Here is a 20,342-nt window from a genome sequence, read left to right as displayed (position 1 = left end):
CGGACTGCTCCTCTAGGCTGCCAGGTCTAGCTCAATATTAATGTGTTAAGCAATTACCACATGGAATGGTCCCTTTAGTGCCACCTGGTCTACTTCCCAGCAGTGAGCTCCACTCCCAGGCTTGTCATGGCTCATTTAAACAGCACAGTATGCTCCCTCTACAAGCCTGCTCCGAGAGTGTATGCAGTTTAAGGTATAATGAGATACGAAGGTGTTTATCATGAGGGATACTGGAACTCTGAGCCAAAGCAACGGGAGCTGGACATTATGAGCAGGCTGGGAACACCAAGAGATTTTTTTTTTTCGTTAACGAATACTGAATAAATAAATTCTTCCACAAGACACATAAAGTTTAAGTAAAGGGAAAAGTTCCAAACAGAAGTAAGCCTTACAGAAACTTAGAGCACAAACTAACACTTCAGAAAGAAAATGAGGAGTGGAAAGTCCATCTTTCATCATTGTCTTTTTGCTGCTTTTCCACATAAAACTGTGGTTCACAGGAGATACAATTTACCTCATCCCATAAGCAGTGGCAACTTTTTTTTCTTTTTTTTTTTTTTTTTTTTTGTTTTCAAGACAGAGTTTCTCTGTGTAGTTTTGCAGAGTTTCTCTGTGTAGTTTTGGTGCCTGTCCTGGAGACCAGGCTCAAAACTCACAGAGATCCGCCTGCCTCTGCCTCCCAAGTGCTAGGATCAAAGGCGTGCGCCACCACCGCCTGGCCGCAATGGCAAAATTTTTACAACAGATATTTTCTCTAAAATGCAGGAACCAAACTCATTCAATGGGTGTTTAAGGCTTCAAAATGGAAAACTATGTGAGTAAAATAATGGGCAAGAAACATTTACACAAGGGAAATGGAGGGAAATCTACAAAGAAGATAAATTTACTTTAGCTTGGAACTTAGATTTCTGAAAGACACTGTGGACTCGCCCAACATGGAAAGCCTCCCTGTGTGCTCTGAAAGGTAAGAATGCAGTATCTGTATTGAATGGAAACACCATCAGGGAATGAACACAGCCAAGTCAGAAGTACCAACAATGGCAAGTGTTGGGGCCAGGGCACTGATGACAGTGTCGGCAGAAATGGTTGACAGTGGATAAAAACTAGCCAAGGAATAGGGAGGAAGTTCAGAGCTCAAGATCAAAGGAAGATGGATCTAATGCTATTGAACAGAAAAGAAAGTCACAAATGTTGGCTCTATTTGTAAAAACAGAGAACACTAGAAAAACTTGCTGGGCACACACTAAAGCAGCAAGGGTCCTAGGTGTCCACAGCAAAGGCTATTGGTGAAAAAGAACCAATCATGAGAAATTCCAATACATAAGAGTCACATTCAGAGTCTCATGCACAGAAATTAACACGGGAAATCCATGAATAGATATCCTGAGTCTTCATGGAGAAAAACAGGAAGCTGCCCTGAAAAAACAGGACTCCGGGGGAAGTAGTGCCATGGAAACATTCCCTTCACAACCAGGGGAAACCTATCATCCTCTGTATGGAAAAGGAAGATTCAATAGCAACAAAAGCCCTTTAAAGGGGTTGGGGATGTGTTATGTATGTATGTGTATGTTTATTTCAGTGAAAGACAGCTAGCTGAACAGGTACTCTGAAATAGAAGCTTCAACAGAAAACAAGAGACATCACATTGTGTCTTAGGATTTCCATGACTGTGAAGAGATACCATGACCATGGCAACTCTTATAAAGGAAACATTGTGGTAGCTGGCTCATAGTTCAGAGGTTGAGTCCATTATCATCATGGCAGGAAACAAGGCAGCACACAGGCAGACAGCACACAGGTGCCAGAACAGGAACTCAGAGTCCTTATAGGAAGTGGTCTGTCTCACTGGAAGTGGCTTAAGCATATATGAGACCTCAAAGCCCGCCTCCATAGTGACACACTTCCTCCAACAAGACCATACCTACACCAGCAAAGCCATCACCTCCCATTAGTGCCACTCCCTTTGGGGGCCATTTTCTTTCAAATCACGACATGCTGTAAAATCCAGAAGCAACAGAATCCTTTCAATTAGTATAGCAAAGTTCTTCCTAATGGAATACATTAATCAATTTCTCCAGCTACTGCTTGATAATCTCTTTCTTACACCCAAAAAAAGCTAATGAAATAGGAGCCCTGAAAGACTCCAGATAGGAGGCACTTGCAGAGACTTTACTGGGCACCTAACCAGCATCCACACCTTTTGCCTTCCAGTGCTTTTTTATGTATCCATCTCTTCCGTGATGTGCCTTAAAGACAGTCCATCTCTGGATTTCAGAGATTGATATAGATGGGCCAAAAGACTCCATCTATGATGTCACTTTTAAGACTGATGAGTCTTATGTCAAAGAGGTAACCCTCCCTCCCCTCCCCATGACTTGGCCATGTGGCTCAGTCTGCCCTAAGACATACTGAGTAGAAGAGGTTAGGAGGCAGGAGAGAAGGGCATCTATGGAATTCTGACATCCAAGAAAGCAACAAGAAGAATGAAACTCAAAATAGAGTCTAATGTCCCTATGTACACCTGGCCAGTGGGTTGTATTTATGATTCCTTTGCTTTCATTTAACGGTTTTCATTTTTCCTCATCACAATGTAAAACTATTGTGAAATAGCAATGAATCTTTCTTCCCCATTCCCATTAAATTCTAGATAATACATACACTAAAAAACAAAAGGTTTGGAAATCATAATTCCCAAGGGGGGGGAAAAACTCAGCTAGGTGTGGTTATGCATAAATGTACTCTGAACACCAGAGAGGCTGAAGCTGCAGGATCCTAGGTTTGAGAGCAGCCTGGAATACATGGTGAGACTGTCTCAAAACCTCCTGCTCAAATACACACGTCACATCCAATGCCAAACTTAATATAGAGAAAATAGAATTGTTAAAAAACAGAAAGCACTACCTTGCAAGCATGAAGACCTAAGTTTGAGTCTCTATAATAACTACACACACACACACACACACACACACACACACACACACACACACAAACATACACACACACACACACATACACACACACACACACATACACACACACACACACACACACACACACACACACACACACACACACACAAGCACACTAGCATACATGGCAAGGTGGTACTGGGAAAGCAGACAAAGGAGGATCCCTGGGACAGCTGAACAGATAGTCATTTGGTAAGTCTCAGGCCAATGAGAGACTGTCTCTAAAAACAAGGCAGACAGTCCCTGATAAGTGATACCTGTTTTCTGATCTGCATGCAATTGTACACACACATATCCTCCCACCATGCTTCTACACATGTGTACACACACACACACACACACACACACACACACACACACACCAGTAAATAGTATGTAGTTGTCTATTATATGTGAAGATATTCAAATAGCTTAGAAAAAACAAGCATAGTGAATAAAGAAAATAAAGAGACAATAAGAACAGAAATCATAATATATGAATCAATGGAGGAAAAAACACACAGCCAACAAACTCCAAATCTGCCTCCTTGGAATGAAACAAAGTTGGAAAATCTCTGATAACACTGAATAATGAGAAAAAGATAATAGTCACAAGGTACAGGACTGAAAACAGTAAGAAAGGCACAATTTAAGCATTTGGGGTGGTAGATGGCTCATAGGAAGGGCCAGGGCACTTGTTGCCAAGCCTGACGACCTGAGTTCAATCTTTGGAACAGAAATGACCCCCATGAGCTATCCTCTGACCTCCACAAACATACTATGGCACATATACACATGTGATTACATACACAAACATACATACACACAGACAGAGTAAATGTAATAAAAGCAAACAAGTCAGAAGAGGAATCATAACCATAAAAATAAATGGTAACTAGTAATCATTGTAACAGCATTAGGGCTGGAGTGGTGGAAAGAACTGGGAAGCCCAATGCCTGTGAGGACAAGGGATGAGGACTGGTCATTCAGAGCCTGCCAGGAAGAGCAGGGCAGGAAAACCAACAAGAAAAACAAACAAGAACACTGCTCTATGTGGCAAGGGAGAAATAAAATTTGATTGTAGTGTTCTATCAAAAGCTCGGAGTTACCTTTTTATAATAATTTGTGTGACTTTTACAAACAAAATTAATAATGTGCAATGTGGCATACAAAAGGACATTAGGCATTTGTACTGGTGGCTTTGTTTTGTTTTGAGACATCTGTCTCTAGCCTAGGTTCATCTCAAACTCACTAAGTGGCCTTGACCTTCTGATGTACTTGCCTTCACCTCTTGTGTGTTGGATATTACAGAGGTGTGTGTGTGTGTGTGTGTGTGTGTGTGTGTGTGTGTGTGTGTTTGAGGGGTCATAGGCATGCATTGCCACAAACTTTAAAAAAAACGTGTTACTGAGATCAATTCCAAGGCTTTATGCATACTGAACACACACTCTACCAATTGAGCTACATTCTCATTTTCTCACATCAAGTTTCTAAACACAGACTTTCTAGACACCGTAGTAACATATTTAGAAAATTTAAAAGAAAAAAAAACTGTCATAAATGAGGTTATTTAGGAATAAACCTAGCAGATATTTAAGAATGTTGCTGAGCAAAATACTCGATGTGTTAATTAAAGTCACTGTGGTGGTTAATACTACCAATGTGACAGGAACTAGTATCAGCTGGGTGATACAGATCTGTAAAATTCTAGATTGAGCTCACTGGTGGGAAGGCTCATCCCAAACATGGGCAGCACCACTGCATGGGCTGGGACCCTGGGCTGAACACAGAGCAGAAAGGGAGTGAATGTAGTGTGACCAGCTGTTCACGCTCCTGCCACACGGCTTCCCTAACAGAACCTTCACTGTGAGCAACAGGAAAGAACCGAATAGAGTCAGAAAGGAAACTTGACTAAACAGAGGCAGTTGATGCTAAGACTTGATGCTATAAAAGTCCACATTTTTCCTAAATTAGTCTGTAAAATCAATGCAAATAACTATTAAAATCTCCTGAGGACTTCTTCAAAGAACTACTCAGTATCATAAAAAAGTGTAAAGGCTCCAGATGGCTCTGGCAAAGGACACTGAAGAGAGGTTCACTCTGCTAACACGCTGGAACGTACAACAGTAAAGACAGCAGCAATGAACTATCACAATCACTAACAGGTGAATGGAAAGCTGTACTGAGATGCCGAATTGGCTCGGACATACAGGGAACCTTATACTTTAGGGTAGTAGTAAGACTGGCTTTCCATAAGGAAAACTAAACTAAGTAACTTTCCCTATGCCAAATATCTCCAATATATTTTTTAAATTTGAATATCAACTGAAACATACAAGTAATTTTATTAAAATACAAGCCCAACACAAACAAACATATATAGGAAATTCTATTGAAATAGTATCATTTCTTCCAAGATTTATTGAAAGCTATTCTTCACTCACCATAGCTCTAAGTTTATATTCAGCTACAAAACTTGGTGATTTGCTGTAAAATATGGTCACTCTTCACAAGACACTGGGTGCCTGCAAGTGTGTGAGTTTTTCAAAAGAAGGGAAACTAGTATCGCAATGAATATTTTACCCACAATCCTCAGCAGAATTTTGGAGCATGCAGCAAATCCAAAAACAATGGGCTGGAGATGGAGAGATATTTCAGCAGTTAAGAGCACCTGCTGCTTTTGCAGTAGACCAAGGTTTGTTTCCCAGAACCCACCTACTATCTTATTCTAGTTCCAGGGGGATATGATGCCCTCTTCTGGCCCCTGAGGGCACTGCATGAATGTGACATGCATAACATAAGTAGGCAAAACACTCATACACAAAATAATTTTTTTAAAGTAGTCAATAAGATTTGATGTGAGTCATGAGAATAAAGAAGGTGGGAGGGCTTTAAAAGGCAAAATTATGGGAAATACTCCTAAATATAACAGTTTAAACAAACAACAAAAAAACCCAAAAAGGGGAAAAATAAGATAACTTGGAATAGGCTGTTTTGAGGAGTAGAGATAAAAAGCACAAAAAAAAAAAAAAAAAAAAAAAAAAAAAAAAAGGTCAGAAAGGTATCTAGGAACAAAATTCTGGAGGACTGACTAAAACATGGAACTTCTGGAGGTTCCCAAACATACTTGTAAAATAATTAGATTAAGATTCTCAAGAAAAGTGGGAAATGTAATTTCCTGAGTAACTTGTTAGAAAACATGTTCCAAAACACTTGTGTTTCACAAAACTGTCTGAGTAGCACTTTTACTCAGTTCAGTAATCGGACCTGTACTGATTATTCTCAAAAATGAAAAGAAAAAATAAATGTAAATTAAGTGAGACTTGAGTACAGTTCATGCTGTAGTAGAGGAAGCCATGGTATGAGTGTTTCTTGCTGGGTGTGGTGGTGCATGCGTTCAATGCTAACATTCAGCTATCCGTGAGTTCAGGCCAGCCAGGGCTACACACTGAAACCCAGAAAAAAGTGAGAAGGAAAAGGGGGAGGAGAGGCCGAGAAGAGAAACGGGGTGGGGGTGGGTGGTGGTGGTGGTGGTGGTGGTGGTGGTGGTACAGAGGGTTTCTAGTATCTGTCTTTTACTAAAAAAATACCTATATCTGAATCAATGCTATTTCTCTAAGAGAACTATCTTGTTCTCATTAACAAGTTTAAACCTGAATTCCAGGTGTCAGCATTAAATAATAGCAATCTGAAATTTTTTTTAAATTTTATAATTTAATTTAATTTTACATATCAGCCACTGATTCCCCTGTCCTCCCTCCTCCCACCCCCACCCTTCCCCCAATTCACCCCCCACTCCCATCTCCTCCAGGGCAAGGACTCCCCTGGGGATTCAGCTCAGCCTGGTAGATTCAGTGGAGGCAGGTCCAGTCCCCTCCTCCTTTCACCCAGGCTGAGCAAAGTATCCCAGCATAGGCCCCAGGCTCCAAAAAGCCAGCAGGTACACCAAGGACAGGTCCCAGCTCCACTGCCTGGGGGCCCCCTAAACAGTTCAAGCTAATTGATTGTCTCACTTATCCAGAGGGCCTGATCCAGTTCCATGGGGGCTCCTCAGCTATTGATTCATAGTTCATGTGTTTCCACTAGTTTGGTTATTTGTCCCTGTGCTTTTTCCAATCATGGTCTCAACATCTCTCGCTCGTACAATTCCTCCTATTTCTCGCCGGTTTACACATCTGAAATATGAGCCACAAATGGCAATTATATAAAGAACATAAGCAAGTCAGGCAAGGGAGAGGGGCAGGGTAGATGTGTAGTAAAGGTAAGGGGCACAATAAGGACAACATTAAGCAAGAGACACCACATCCCGGGAAGAGACCAGGAGAAGCAAGGTAATTCTTGCTGGTTCTCTGCAGACCTATACATTGCTACCTGTAAAACTGAGGCTACGTTTAAAGGTCAAGAGTGTTTGTTGTTACTGCTAACTACTAACCACCAGGCTCTCAATGATAACAGTATTTCTAGCCAGAAAAACTCCCGTATGTTCATAAAATAAAAGTAACATAAATTTACTCTTTCTTTTCAAAACTGCTCTAGGCTGCTGTGGTAGTGTGCATTTCCTAGTCGGCTTGTCAGAATCCACAGAAGCCCACTGTGGTTTTTTTTTAGTAGGAATATGTTGCAAAATATAAATTGGGAGGATAAAAGGTGTCTGAAGATTTGGCTGATTCACCTTGGGCTACATACTCCCACTTCATCAGATATTCTTTATAAATAAATAAATAAATAAATAGATAGATAGATAGATAGATAGATACTTTGAAAATTTCATACCTGAACACTGAATAAAACTATTAAATTTATTATATTATATGCCATGGTAACATACTGCATATTTTGAAATGCTTCGTATGTTTCTTGGTGTACTGAAAGTATATGGACACACACACAGCTGCCTTTTCCCTTTGTTTTCACACCTGCCATATTTTATCTACTATCATTAGCATAACTGTACAAATGGGATTCTCCCTACATATCTGAATCCTCTGTGAGATTTTGCATGTGGCTTCTTTACTCCATCTAGTTTGCTATGCGGAGTCTTTGGATGTAATTCCAGTGGTCAATTCTTGCTTATGATTCCTATACTTTTGGAGTCTTATGGAGGAAATCTTTGCATATGTGAGTAACCTAAAGTGTTTTGCCTTAGAATTTTCAAATAATTTTTAGTTCTTACATAGTCACAACCTTTTTAAAAGAATCAGATAAGGGTCTAGTTTCAACCTCCTACATGTGGATATCCAGTTTCTCCAATGTTGTTATTGAAGAAAATGTCCTTTATCCAATGTATACTTTTCTCGTTTTAAAATTAGTTCTATGAGAATTCCGTACAATGTGTTTTGATCATATTCACCACCTCCTGCTGTGGAATAATCCTTCTGTACACTGTGAAGATGTACTGCAATTATTGTCAAAAGAAAGCTGATTGGCTCATGGCTAGGGGGGATTTTGAGGGCAGAAATAATGCTGGGGAGAAGAAGGGTGGAGTCTGAGGAGACACCACGAGGTGCAAAGGGAGCAAGATGGGAAATATATACCGAGCATTTATAATTAATAGTAAGTCTCTATGTGATTATTTGGGAACTGGGCGATGAGACAGAAAACTCCACCTACAATTGGCGCCCAAACATTGGGCACCTACATCCACATAAGACCTGAGATGCTTAAAAAAAGTTCCAAACACACACAAAAAAATAAAGCCAAGCATGGTTTCTTAGTCTCACAATCTCATGGTGGCCACAGTACAGAGACTTGTCTCCTGGCAGCTACCAGCGGGATGCAGCCCATTGACAACCGCCAAGCGCTAGCACCATTCACTGAGCTGAGCAGTGCCAGCAGCTGACATAACAACTTAAGTTTTATCTCATGCAACCAAAAAACAATATAGATGCTCAGTAAACACAGATCCAGGTGGAAAAAACCTCTAAATGGGTTACAGTGTGTTTAAAATATACATAGGCTTGGAAGAGAGAGTATCAACAGTCATAGATTAAAAAATAGTTTAAAAATAATGAAGTAAAGCCCTTAAGAAAAGAAATAAAGTAATAAAAAAATAAGCTATGTAAAAATGGGAAATGAAAGTCTGGATCCTGTATGTTGTTGTATTGTCTTTAGATTTTCTGATTGTTAATGAAGGAACGGCAGCTGCTAAAACACACTGGATTATGAAAACTGCTGGATTAAATCAACCTATATATTTTTTAAAATGTCTTGACTTCAAAATGGAAGCTAGTTATGCTTTTATTTCCACAGGAAATGAGAGGCTATGGATTCATTTCAGGTTGATATAGATTAGGTTTGATTAGGGAAGACACCCTGAAAATCCTACCTATAGACATAAAGAAATAAACCTAGAAAAACTATAAAACATGTAACATATATTTTCCATGCTCAAACATTAAAAAACAGAAACATCTTTGGCTAATTTCTGTATAACACATAGTCTACACTTTCATTAATACAAAAATATATGTTAACTTTAAAATTTTATGTATTATCAGAACAAGGAGACCAAACACCAATGAAAACGGATGGCCCAGGTGATCCAGCATCTCAAAATACTTCTGTTACAGTCTCCTCAAAATTCTGCATCCAAAACAGCTTTAAGGCTGCTGGCTGAGATGGTCCAACCTCACAAAACTATTCAATTCAAGACTTAAGGATTATCCTGATTTTCTCAAGGTTCCCCCAAAGATACCAGTACCTACAAACAACAGGAAGTAGTCTAGAGAATGATGCCCACATTCCCAAGAGATGGGGTATAGGTGGGTTTGGTTATTCAGTGGATTATGAATGTTTGTCATTGTTTGGGGCGGGGGTTACAAGCTGTTATTGATCATAGTAAAAAAAAAAGTTAAACAAAAGTTAAATTCAAAGATCTCTTTCTAAAGGAAAAAAGGGATATGATATTGGAATGATAGGGAAAAAGGGTAGATTATTGAATTTATTTTAATCCAAAAAACAACTATTAATCTCAAATTATTTTACAGTGGTACATTTTGGTTTATTGATACAAATTTAAAGTTGATTTTATCATACTGCATGTATGTTTCTACTATTGTTTGGGGTATTGTGTTTATGGAGCTCATTTAAAAATATAATGTATAATTAAAAATACAGATTAATAGACATTTATAATAATCAAATTTACAGTCATATTAGGCATGTTTTCAATGTTAAACAGATCTATTTAGATACACTTCAAAGATTTACAGAATATGTCATTTAATATGTTTTATAACCTAAGGCTTTTCATGACAGTGAGACACTTCTGCTCCTAGCAGAACCAATTTACTTCAAAAGAAGATGATGGGCATCGAAGAAATTCCATGTGGAATTTACTTTCTTTATGGCAAAAGCTAGCCATTTGGGCAAAGAAACTGCCCTTGCCTTAATTGCTGACAGTATACTGTCCAAACTGGACCAGCATGATGCAAAAGAAAGTGACTACCAAACTTTGCCAAGACAAGGTAGGACAGTCCTTCAAAATTCCCTGCTTTTCAAAAATGTAAGTCAGATATACGAGACCTGTAGGCCAAAGTTGAATACCCCAACATTACAGAAGAATTTTGGGTGCCTGTCCAGGCAGCCAGATGTCCCTGTTGTTAGGTAACATTACACCCTTTTGGAGTCTTTGAAGGAGTTAAAGACTTAATAATTAGACTTAAAGTTCTCTTTAGTTATGATAAAAGGTAAATTAGATATAAAACTTTAAACTCACAAAGATAAGTGATAGAATATTTTCTCTAATTTTGCTAAATACAAATGAACTGGATATTGTAACTAATTCTTACTTGATAACTGTTTTTATTATGTTAAAGTTAAAGCCTTCCTTTTTAATTAGACACAAAGGGGGAAATGCTGTGAAATAATCCTTCTGTACACTGTGAAGGTGTGTTATAATCACTGTTAATAAAAAGCTGATTGTTCTATGGCTGGGGAGGATTTACGGGACAGAGAAAATGCTTGGGAAAAGAAGGGCAGAGTCAGAGGAGATGCCATGAGATGCACAACAAGCAAGAACAGAAGTATGTACATGAGGTAAACAAGCCTGAGCTATCCACTAAGCATTTGCAATTAATAATAAATCTCTGTGTGATTATTTCGAAACTGGATGGTGGGACAGAAAATTCTGCTTACAATATCCCTTGCCCCTTCCCTACAAGTCCAACTTTCTGTCCTTTTCTTGTTTTAAAAAAAATGAAGTACAGTTGGTACTGTCCTTATATTCTTGGATAAGTGGCCTTCTCCTGGAGCATGGTGAGTCCACCATGTGCCATATCTTTAATGAAAACTGTGTGCTTGAGACAGTATCTCAATGTGTAGCCTTGGCTGGCCTTGAACTCAGAGATATAGCTCTGCTTCTGATGGCCAAATGCTGGGATTAAAGGCACCACGCCCAACTTCCAATATGTATTTTTAACATCTCTATTAACAATTGGGTCCTGAAGATACTCCGATTTGAATGCATTTAATGTTTCACTGCTTCACATCTTCTTTTATCCCAAATAGTATACCCACTGTATGAGAATGGTTAGAGAATTATACCTGCAGTACTGCTTCTTGCTTACATTTCTTTAGGTGTTTATGGTTTTTGGTGCTACCATATGAATCTTAGGATTTTTTTTTCTAGTTCTGCAAAGAGTTTCTCTTGGTATTAAAATGACCCACTGTTACAGTGAAGGTTAAATATCCTTTATGTGTAAGACTGTTTCTTATAAAATTGGATACTTCAACAGTTGGGGGCATAAACTTATAAACAAATGTCCCCTTGATCAATGTGGTAGTCTGGATGTAATTGGCCCCAATAATCTCATAGGGAGTACTATTAAGAGGTGTGTGGCTTTGTTCAAGTGGGTATGGCCTGATTGGAGGAAGTATGTTACTGTGGGGGGCAAGCTTTGAAGTTTCCTATGCTCAAGATACCTCCCAGTGTCTCAGTCCACTTTCTGTTGCCTTCTGATCAAAATGTAGCCAGCACCATGTCTGCCTGCACTCTGCCATTCTTCCTGCCATAATGATAATGGACTGAACGTCTGAAACTATAAGCAAGCCACACCAATCAAATGTTTTTCTTTTAAGAGTTGTCTCTTCACAGCAATAGAAATCCTAACAAAGACTATCAATATGCAGTAGTTTTTACCAACAAACATGTCTACCCATGCTTGTTCTTGGATTCTGCTTACTTTCATCCTTCCATTCTGTTTAGGTCTTCAAAGAAGAAGTGAATTTCTTACAGGCAGCATTTTGTTGGATCATGCTATTAGCTAAGCAACTCTGTGTTTTTAGTAAAGAATGAAGATTATTTACATTCAGGGTTACTGGTGAAAGCTATGGCCTTTCCTTCTATTTATTTTCTTCAGATAGTTCTGAATAATTTGTTCATTTCTTCATTTTTTACCGTGTTAACTTAATGGCTTATTGTATTGGTAATTTTCCCCCTACTTTTCATTGACATATCTATTAGTGGAATTTAGTCATACTTTTATTTTTAATGGAATGTTTCGCGAGTCTGTATTTTATCCTTGTGCAAGGGTCATACTAATTTTCTCTGTATTGTTCCAGTTTTAGCAAACACACATGCTCCTTTAAAAACTTGTCTTTGTGCATGTATGGCCCAGTGCACACGTCAGCAGGTCAGATGACAACTTTAACCAAATGAGTTCCAGGGGCTGAATTCAAGTTGTCAGGCTTAGCAGCAAGTACTTTTTCCTATGATTTGAAAGTCACAGTCTGAGAGTTTAATATTGCCTGCTTGTTTGCTGTAAGATGGTGTGGACGCTTGGTATTTACCATTTCTGTGGAAAATGAACCCACTAATGCACAGTGAACTTTAAGTGCTGCCTATATAAATAACACGAAGGTGTGGGGGGGAAGCCCAAGCATGTTCTAAATACATTTGCAGTTACTCTATAGTTTTGTACTTTTCAGTTGTGTGTCGACAGTATCTATAAAATCCTAATTGTAGTGGGTAGCCATTTCAGCTATGATCTGGAAGTTTCAACCCCCATTGAGGCTTTGGCAACTGTCATGCCTACAAGGCGGGGCTAAGGGAGGCACCGAGAGATCCAAGATCTGGATGGGCCAGCGCTCTCTCTGTTCCTGGACCCTTGACGGTTGGGTGGAGATTGACTGAGCAGAGCTCCAGAGAACACCACTAGACTGCGATATACCTTCCCCAGACCCCACGACCTACCTATCCCTTCATTTGTAAGTTATCCACTAAATAAATCTTCCTTTTAACTACGTGGAGTGGCCTTAATAATTTCACCAATACCTAATTGTTTAATAAGCTCATATTTAATATGGGTAGTGACTTATTTAATTCCAACTAGATCATACTATTCTCTGAATGACTACAATTACCTTTAAAATTTCATGTTATGGGCCGGGCGTTGGTGGCGCATGCCTTTAATCCCAGCACTCGGGAGGCAGAGCCAGGCGGATCTCTGTGAGTTCGAGGCTAGCCTGGGCTACCAAGTGAGCTCCAGGAAATGCGCAAAGCTACACAGAGAAACCCTGTCTCGAAAAACAAAAAACAAAAAACAAAACAAAAAAAAAATTTCATGTTATGAATCTAAATGGTAAGCTATAAAACTTTCCTAGGGAGGTTGCAGAAGGTTTAGAAAAAAATAAAGGGCTGTTAAATATAGACCCAAAAGTTGAATCAACAAGAAGAAAGAAGCAGTGGCCAGCATAGAGCAAACAGCTGACTGATGGAGGATGCTATGTACTGCACAGCTCTAGATCCACCAGCTGATTGATGGAGGACACTATCTACAGCACAGCTCTAAATTATCCAGCTGACCCATGGAGGACACTACCTACTGCGCAGCTCTAGATTAACCAACCAGCTGACTGATGGAGGATGCTATGCACTACACAGTTCTAGATTAACCAGCTGACCGATGGAGGATGCTATGTACTGCACAGCTCTAGATCCACCAACTGACTGATGGAGGATGTCATCTATTGCACAGCTCTAGATTCCCAAATAACTACTCAGTTCTTTTATCCTTTACATGCACAAATCAATTCTCAGAAGGATTAAAATAATAGCTTGATAAACATATCTATCAAGAATAAAAAGGGGCTGGCATTGTGGAATATTAGTTTAGTATGTGTTACATTTGTTTATGTTGTGGAATATTTGTTTAATGATGCAAAGATGTGTTGCATTCTTTTATGTTGCATGTGTTTAACTCTGTAAAGCTGTGTTACTTTGCCTGCCTAAAACACCTAATTGGTATAACAAAGAGTTGAACAGCCAATAACTAGGCAGGAGAGGGATGGGTGGGGCTGCCAGGCAGAGAGAATAAATAGGAGGAGAAATCTAGGGAAGAGAGGAGTGAGGAGCAAAAAAAGGAGAAGGAGAGGAAGACAACGGGGGGGGGGGGGCAGCTACACAGGCAGCCACATAGTAAAAAGGAAAGACAGATACATAGACTAGAGAAAGGTAAAAGCCCAGAGGCAAATGGTAGACAGAATAATTTAAGAAAAGGTGGCTAGAAACAAGTCAAGCTAAGGCTGGGCATTCATAGGTAAAAATAAGTCTCCATGTATTTATTTGGGAGCTGGGTGGCAGACCCCAAAAGAGTTTAAAAAAAAAATCAAACCAACTACAGGCTAGAGAGATGTTTTAGCAGTTAAAAGTATTTGCTGCTCTTCCAGAGGATCTGAGTTTGGGTCTCAGCACCCACATGAGGCAGCTCACAACACCTCTAACTCCAGACCTAAAAATTCTGAAGCTCTGGCTCTGCAGACCTACCCACATGTGACATATACTAAAATAACAAGAAAATAAACATAAATCCTTTTTTAAAAAAAAAAATGAAAGGGTTTTCTGAGCTTTGTTTGACTACTAAGAGAGAGGGGGATGCTAAATGAATTCAGAGTAGAGACTACACCAGCTTTTTAGAATCTCCATGACTTAACTTAGAATTAAAATTACTATAGTCGTTACTCTTAGTACTTTATGATTTTGTGCCGCCTCCTTTCATTCTTTTTTCTTTCTTGGGGAAAAGAGGCCAAAATAAAAGGGTAATGAAAAATAGTAGTTAACAAAACCACAGCATAAGAAGGAAAAGAAGACCATTGTGGGATTTGCAAATAAAAACTGTTCCTTCTCTTTAGGTTTGCTTAACCAGCTCAAATGTTCCTAATGAAGAACTGGCAGGCCACCAACTGCAGTTTTACATCTCCCCAATTCATGGCTGCCACTTATCTGTAACAGATGCTCCAAAGTTATAATCATAAATGCTAGAGATGGAAAAGAATATTAGGTCATTTTTCTTGGTTTGATGAGGTCAGGACTGTTCCATAAAACTGGACAATTCCAGTGCTTTACTGAAGAATTTTACATATAAGTGGGTCACTGCTGTCTTCTTGAGAAAGACGGTTTGTCATGCTGGGTACAGAATTACACAAAGTGTGGCCAGGCCCTTCTCATGGCAGTGCCCTCTATTTCTTTGACACTTCAGGCCCTCTAGTTATACTGAGAAAGCTTTTTTGTTTGCTCAATTATTAATTTAATAGATTAAAAGAAAAAATTTAAAAAGTTTACTATTAACTACTTACTGTACAAGAGCTGTTCTCAATTCTATGTAAGCAATCCATTGATCATTTCCTATGAAAGGCTATCACTTTAAAAATGAGAACAGTTGCTGCCCAAAAAGGCTAAATAACTTGAAGTCACAGAGTTAATGAGTGCCAGAGCCAGAGCTCACATCCAGGCTGTTACTGCTTGGATATGCTCCTACTAGTCATTAAGTGCAAAGAAACACATATCATAAACCTCACATAAATTAACAGCAACAAAGAACATTCTTAGCAAATTCTCAGAAAAGATGCACTACAGCCAGGATGGTTTGTACTGACCCAACATGTAAAGAATAGGAGTCCAGACAGAAAAAGGAAAGGCTCTGACTATGTGACAGCTGATCTTGGCTGTCCACTTGACTACAGCTGGAATCAACTAAAACCCAAGTAGCTGGGCATACCTGTGAAGGATTTTCCTTGATTGGATCATTTCAGGTGGGAAGACTTGCCTTAAGTCTAGATCTTTTGAGGTTGTAAAACACCCTACTCTGCCACCCCACCCCACCCCTTAATCTGGACCATTTGAGGTAAGAGAGAACCACTCTAAATCTGGGCCATACCTTCTGGGGCAGCCTACATAAAGGGCATTAAAGAAGCGGCTTTTTGCTTTTTGGCTCCTTGACCTCTCTCTCCCTCTCACTGGCTCATCTATCCTGCAACTGAGCTATTTCTTTGCTGGTATTAGAACCTAATTCCTTGGTGTTCCAGTGTATACAGAAGTCAGCTGACATATATAGCCTCATGAACTGAACAACTATCAGATTCCTCGACTTTCTGTTGGGAAACAGTTACTGATGGACAAGCTGGCCACCGGCTTGAAAGCCACTCTAATAAATGCCCCATAAAAGGAACTGAAAGTTTACTGTCATCTACACTGTTTTGTGTACAATTCAACCTGGATTAACTGCAGTTTTTGATAGAGAATTTCCAAATCATTGTATTTCTTTGCTAAACTTTAGAAACCCCCTTTTTTATTCTTTTTTTCTTTTTCCTTTTTTTTTTTGTTGGTTTTTTTGAGACAGGGTTTCTTTGTATAGCCCTAGCTGTCCTGGAACTCAATTTGTAGACCAGGCTGGTCTCACACTCAGAACTTAAGAGATCTGTCTGCTACTATCTTCTAAGTTCTAGGAATAAAGGCATGAACCAATATGCACATCCTACCCCTGGCTAGAAATCTACATTTTATAAAATACTTAAGTGTTTCATATTATGCTGTAGATGAAAAGAATACTAACAACTGGTGCTTTGTACTATTGGGAGAAGCACAGGGGCTGATCTACAGGCCCTTGTAGAGAGACCTGTTAAGAACCACCATTTTCTTTACAGGCGCTCTAGATGGAGGTTAGGCATAGAAAAATCAGATGCTTAGTAGGAGAGCACTAGACAAGCTCCTTACTGCAGTGTGAAGACAGAAGATTGTCGCAGGAGAATTGTTTGCACTGCCATCCCACAGCTGTGCCAATAAAAGCCACCTTGAATCAAGGAGGGAGGTAGTGATGGGCTGAGCAGGGATTAGTCAGAGTTGTTAGGAAAACTGAGGAAGTCAAATAAAGAGTGACAGGAAGGGGGGGGCGGGTTTCCAGGGCTTTGGGATGGGAAAACGTGAATAAGGTTAAGTGATTGCCCCTCCACTGTTCCTTGGATTTATCAGGTTTCTTTCTCAATTTCTAGCTCCCAAGTTTTTATTAACACTAGAACAATTTAGGTTAAGGCTTTATCTGGTACCCAACACATGGCCTTAGATCACAACTAGGTGTTGAAGCAGCCACAACTGCACCAGCCCACAGCCACCCACTGCCAGCTGGCTCTGTCCTTCAGGTTGTGCAGTGCACTGCCATAGCCTGCTCCCTCATCCCCACTGTCCCATGAGCTGGTATCTTCTGTTTGATGGGACCCTCCAGTGGCAGGTAGCTTGGTCCTCTCCCACAATGCTTCCCAGCCTAGCAGGTTTCTCCTAGGGCTCACCGCCCTCCCCTCCAGCACTGCCAAAATGGCCCCAAACCCATGTGAGCAATTAGCATGGCTTTGGGCACCCTGCCAAGCCCACCTTCCCTATGGGCACAGCTGAACATCTTCACTGCAGCTGATTAGCCCCCCACCACATCATCGCAGTTCTGGCTACACCATCCTGGTGAGACACCTGGGAATTCTTAAAGGGGAAATTAGGGGTTTTGGCTTTTTTAAATAAAAAAAAAAAAAAGAGGGGTGGGTGGGAATCTTTCCCATGTTAAGAATAGAAAATATCACAATGCAGGGAATTAAGACCCTGTTTAGTGCTACTATGGAAGGCTTGCAAATGCAAAATATGAATGAAGAGATAAATCACTTAGCTGAGATTGACAAAATACCAAGTTTAATTATTATCAGTTTGGTAATTCATATTTTATCCCTAAGAAATAGTTTGATAATGGTGCCAAATATGAAAATTTGACAGATGAGATACAAACCTTAGAAAGACTATTAATGAGATGCAAGTTTTAGAAAAACTGACTACTGATAAAATACAAGCCTTAAAAAGACTTGCTAATGAAAATAATTAAACTTTGATAAGATACATGCCTTGGAAAGAAGTACTTATGAAAATAAGAAAAATATTCAGACATAGGAATTTAGAGCAGAACTTACCACACTATTATATTAAGAAATTGAAGCGGAGCAGCCCACACTAATTAGAATACCAACTTTAGTTTATCCAGTTACCATGACGACCAGATGACAGACAACCCCAAGACTATGCAGAAGCTCACTGGAATCCTGTAGAAGTTTTAGATTTGAAGAGATTTAAAGAAGCAGTCGTGTTATATGGTATGCATTCATCTATGTGAAGCAGATGTTAAAATTCATGGGTACCTTGAACATAAGTCCCAAAAGACTGGGCAGATTTAGCTACAGAAATATTGGAAGATGGCCCTCATTTACAATGGTAATAGAACAACAAGACAGAGCTAGAAGTACAAAAATTCCCCAAGACCAGCTCCTCGGAGGCCATTATGCTGATTTGCAAAGACAGTCTAGATTTGATGATCACACCTTGGTGCTATGCCATACAGCAACTTTGAATGCTTGGGACAGGGTTGAAAAATCGGGAAAGAGGATTTACTAAAATTATACAAGACACAAAAGAAGCCATCATTGCTTTCTTACAAAGATTGACTTCAGCTGTAAATAGAATGGTAATCAGATCCAGAAGTTAGACAAAAATTAATCGAATCTTTGGCTTTTGAAAATGCTAATTCAGAATGCAAAAGACTGATTAGGCCTTTAAAGGCAAGATCGGCACCAACAGATGAATGGATTAGAAATAGGTTGATACTAGATCTAATGCTTATGATGCTACTTTGATAGGAGAAGTAATATGTGGAAATTTTAAGAGAGATTAGCAACAAATATCCCAAAAGCAAGAGACTTCAATTTATAAAGAGAACTAATTGGATTCTTCCTTACATTGTACATGGAACAGCAATTTCTGGAGCCCCTACATTCTATACTGATGCAAATAAGTCAGGAAAAGCAGGTTATAAGTCAGGAAAAATAAGTAAACTGACTCAAAGCCCTTATGATTCAGTTCACAAATCAGAATTATATGCTATTCTTAGTGTATTATGAGATTTTCCAGAACCTCTTAATATAGTTATTGGCTCTCGATATGCAGAAAGAGTTGTTTTCGCATGTTGAAACTTATTCCAGATGATTCGGAATTAACTTTGTTATTTATTCAAATACAAGAAAAAAATCAGGAATAGAAATCATCCCTTATATATATATATCCCACATCCGATCCCATACAGGCCCTCTTGCATAAGGTAATGATGAAATTGATCAGCTACTGCTAGGAAATGTGCTAGAAGCCTCCGAATTTCATAAGAAACACCATGTTAATAGTAAAGGTTTGAAGAAAGAGTTCTCTATTACTTGGTAATGAGCCAAGGTAATTATAAAGAACTGTCCTACTTGTTCTTTCTACAACTAAACTACACTACCTGCAGGAAGTAACCCAAAGGGTAATCAAAGAAATGCAATTTGGCAAATGGATGTGTTTTGTTTTGCAGAGTTTAGAAAATTAAAGTATGTGCACCACACTAGAGATACTTATTCAGGATTTCAATGGGCATCTACTTTGAGTTCTGAAAAGGCTGATTCTGTAATTACACATTTGTCAGAATTTATGGGATCATGGGAATACCTGTACAAATTAAGACTGACAATGATCGAGCATATGTCTCTATTAAAATGAAACAGCTTTTTGCATATTATAATTTAAGGCATATTACAGGTATACCACACAATTCTAAAGACAAGCAGTGATACAAAGATCTAATCGCACTATAAGAGATACGCTTAATAAACAAAAAGGGGTAATAAAGACCCCCAGAGATAGCTTACACATGTTTCTTTAACTTTAAATTTTTTAATGCTAATGAGAAAAGGAGAGCTGGAGAGAGACACTGGATAATGGAAAAACTCAATTAAATCAACCTGTATACTTTAAAGATGTTTTGACCACAGAATGGAAACCAGGAAATGTGTTACATTGGGAAAGAGGTTTTGCTTTTGTTTCCACAGGAAAAGAAAAGCTATGGATACCATAAAGACTGATAAAGATTAGATTCGAAAAGGAGAAACATCTTGATTAGGAAAGGCAATAGTTCATCAACTGCATGGCCATTCCATCGAAATTAACTTATAAGATTGACAGATGTCTTTCATTAGATAAGATATAACCTCCCAAATAAATGGGAAACCCCCCAAAGTTAGGGTTGGGGCAGGGTTTTCTTTTTGTCTTTCCAAGAGAATAAAAAC

The 20,342-nt window shown here is 39.1% G+C and overlaps 1 protein-coding gene and 1 non-coding gene across 11 annotated transcripts in view; both read right to left on the bottom strand.

Moving 5' to 3' along the window:
• Erc1 (ELKS/RAB6-interacting/CAST family member 1) overlaps positions 1-20,342 on the bottom strand; it is a 334,813-nt gene that overhangs the window by 128,801 nt on the left and 185,670 nt on the right. The gene's annotated exons all lie outside the window — the stretch shown is intronic.
• LOC114700771 lies at positions 12,433-12,544 on the bottom strand. Its single transcript, XR_003735734.1, has one exon. It is a non-coding gene; the product is annotated as a U6 spliceosomal RNA (small nuclear RNA).

Source organism: Peromyscus leucopus, chromosome 3 (genome assembly GCF_004664715.2).
Source record: "Peromyscus leucopus breed LL Stock chromosome 3, UCI_PerLeu_2.1, whole genome shotgun sequence".
Lineage (NCBI taxonomy): Eukaryota > Metazoa > Chordata > Mammalia > Rodentia > Cricetidae > Peromyscus > Peromyscus leucopus.
The sequence above is the reverse complement of the archived record's forward strand: the minus strand, read 5'-3'. Positions and strand labels throughout refer to the sequence as shown.